Below are 3,062 nucleotides of genomic sequence, written 5' to 3'. Positions count from 1 at the left end.
TAGAAAATCCCACCTTGGGGTTTACAAAGACTTATGGGTAGAAAAGCCACACTAAGTAATTTACTACACCGCAGGCCACCCCCTGGCTTTTCTAGCCATTATCCTTTTTATACTTCAAAAATTCACATCCCAAAAAATCCCCTTCACCATCAGTTTAAGAATAACCACACCCATGAAAGCATGTGGGTGGTGGCTTTGCATGAGATGCGTTGGCCAGGAATTGAACCCAGGTTTCCCACATAGAAGGCAAATTATTTATCATTGTGTTGCCACTGCCCCTACCCTACTAGGAGAACTGTGGGCAAACATAGTGTTGGAATGATTATGGGTGGGTGAAAAATGAGGGACAGGCATAGATACAATTTTAAAAACAAAGTAATACAATATTACATAGGGTGGGTGTTAATGCCCAAGGCAATCTGGTACATGTATAGTTGTTGTTGTAAGCTGCCTTGAGTGGGTTCCTGCTCATAGCAGCTCTATGTACAAAAGAATGAGACACTACCCAGTTATGCACCATCCTCATAACCATTGCTGTTTTGAGTCATTGTTGCAGCTACTATCTCTATCTCATTATGTACCTGCAAATTAGAATATGTTGTTGTTGTTATGTGCCGTCGAGTCGACCCGACTCATAGCGACCCCTCCTTGGGTTTCCGAGGAAGTAGATTGCCCCATCTTCCTTCCAAGGAGTGGCTGGTGGATTTGAACTGCCAGCCTTCTGGTTAGCAGTCAAGTGCCTCAGGCATTATGCTACCAGAGCTCCTGCAAATGAGAATATACACAAAGGAAATATTATGATAAAGATGTCTATCATATATTGAATTTAAAGAGAATTATCTGTTTTGTATAATTGTTAATGGTATGTGTCATATCTTGGCTAGACCAAGATTCTCAGTATTATACAATTATCCTGTGTTTTGTGATCAGATATAAGGGGATTTTCCTTGGGAATTTGGCATTCATCCCATATATATGGACGTTCTGGCAAAGCTCACTCTCAATCCTGCTATGACTAGTCATCCTCTGACTTTCGGTTCTTGGAATGTGCGCCAGTAGCCTGCTTTCTGATTTGCCGATTTTGGGTTTCTAAGCCCCTGCAAAAATGTGAGTCAGGACAAGCCTCCAGCCCAATGCCTGACCTGTGGATTTGGGATTTGCCAGCATCCACAACTGCATAAGCCATTTCCTTGAAATAAATCTCTCTATGTATATTTTTTTATATGTATGCTTCACTGGTTTTGCTCCTCTAGAGAACCCAGCCTAAGACATTTATTTATTCCACCAGATTTTTTTCTGTAATTCTTTATAGTAGGCATTATAGAAAGTACAGCAAGTTCTTGCCATTCAGTCATACATATGCTCAAAGACACACTGAGTCAGAATAAACTATCCATAGGGTATCCATACCCACTTTGTTTATGTTGAAACAGTTGTAGAACCTGTTACATATATGCAGACATACATGCAATTTATTTTCCTTCTGAGTCTGGAATAAAGTATTCCTAAGCTTACTTTATTCTCTAATGTCATGTTTATGCCCCAAACACTAGAGAATAGTTAATTCACTGACTCAGAGGAATTCTCCTGGGCTGAGACTATGGTGACAATGTTCAGCTGTATGCTTTACATATTTTTTAATATAAACAAAAAAGGGCATTTAGGTACACATTAGTATGTCAAAAACGGCGTTTTGTATAAGCCAATTTTTCCTTCACAGTAGAAGATTGTACTTATTAAATGTACTGAGAACTTAGTCTTCTCCAACAGCTTTTCTACCTTTCTTTTTCAGTAATAAAACCTCCAATTTTTACTAAGTAAATGATTGCCCAAAATAAAAACTGAATTTGCCAGCTTCCATAGCTGCCAGCTATATCCAGATGACAAGTTTTGGACTTTTGTTATAGTTAGGTGCCATTGAGTTGTCTCCGACTCATAGTGACCTTATGTAAAGCAAAACGAAACACTGCCCAGTCCTGTGCCAGCTCCATTATCTTTGCTATACCTGAGCCCATCATTGCAGCCACTGTATAAATCTATCTCATTGAGGACCTTCCCCTTTTTGTTGTCCCTCCACTTTGCCGTTATGATATCCTTCTCCAGGGAATGATCCTTTCTTATAACATGACCAAAGTAAGTTTGACCATTCTCACTTCCAAGGAGCATTCCAGCTGCACTTCTTCTAGGATGGATTTGTTAGTTCTTTTAGCAGTCCGTGGTACTTTCAGCATTCTACACCAACACCACAACTCAAAAGCATCAACTCTTCTTCAGAGGAGGGTGAGGGAGCAGCTGCAGACAGGGCCAGTGGCCAGAACAGGTAGTGGAAAGCCCAGGAAGTGATCGGAGCAGTTGGAAAAGCTAAAGGAAATGAACTTTTCTGTTGGTTTGTCGTACTATAGTGGCTTGTGTGTTGCTGTGAGGCTGGAGGTTGTGCCAGCAGGGGTGCCCATGATAGACCAGTTTTGGTGGAGCTTCCAGACTGAGACAGACTCAGAAGAAGGAAGAGACCATCCACTTTCCAAAGAATGGCCAGTGGAAACCTTATGAATAGTAGTGAAACACTGTCATATATTACTGGAAAATTTTATGAATAGCCCTAAAGTATTGTCCAATACAGTGCCAGAAGATGAGCCCCTCAAGTCAGAAGGCATTCAAAATATGGTTGAGAAAGAGCTGCCTCATCAGAGTAGAGCCTACCTTAATGAAAAGGATAAACCAGACCTTTCAGGGCCTCCATTTGCTGAAGTGGCATGACTCAATATGAGAAGAAACAGCTGCAAACATCCACTGATAACTGGAACATGGAATGTACAAAGTATGAATCTAGGAAAATTGGAAGTTGTTAAAAATGAAGTGGAATGCATTAAGATTGATATCCTAGGCATTAGTGAGCAGAAATGGACTGGTTTTGGCCATTGTGAATCAGATAACCATATGATCTACTATGCTGGAAATGACAAATTGAGGAGGCATGGCATAGCATTCATTGTCATGAAGAATGTTTCAAAATCTTTCCTGAATTACAGTCCTGTCAGTGATAGAATACATTTTCCTACAGG

Source organism: Orycteropus afer, unplaced genomic scaffold, assembly GCF_000298275.1.
Source record: "Orycteropus afer afer isolate SDZICR_OR568_19922 unplaced genomic scaffold, OryAfe1.0 scaffold00239, whole genome shotgun sequence".
In the NCBI taxonomy this organism is placed as follows: domain Eukaryota; kingdom Metazoa; phylum Chordata; class Mammalia; order Tubulidentata; family Orycteropodidae; genus Orycteropus; species Orycteropus afer.
This window is presented reverse-complemented; position numbering follows the sequence as displayed.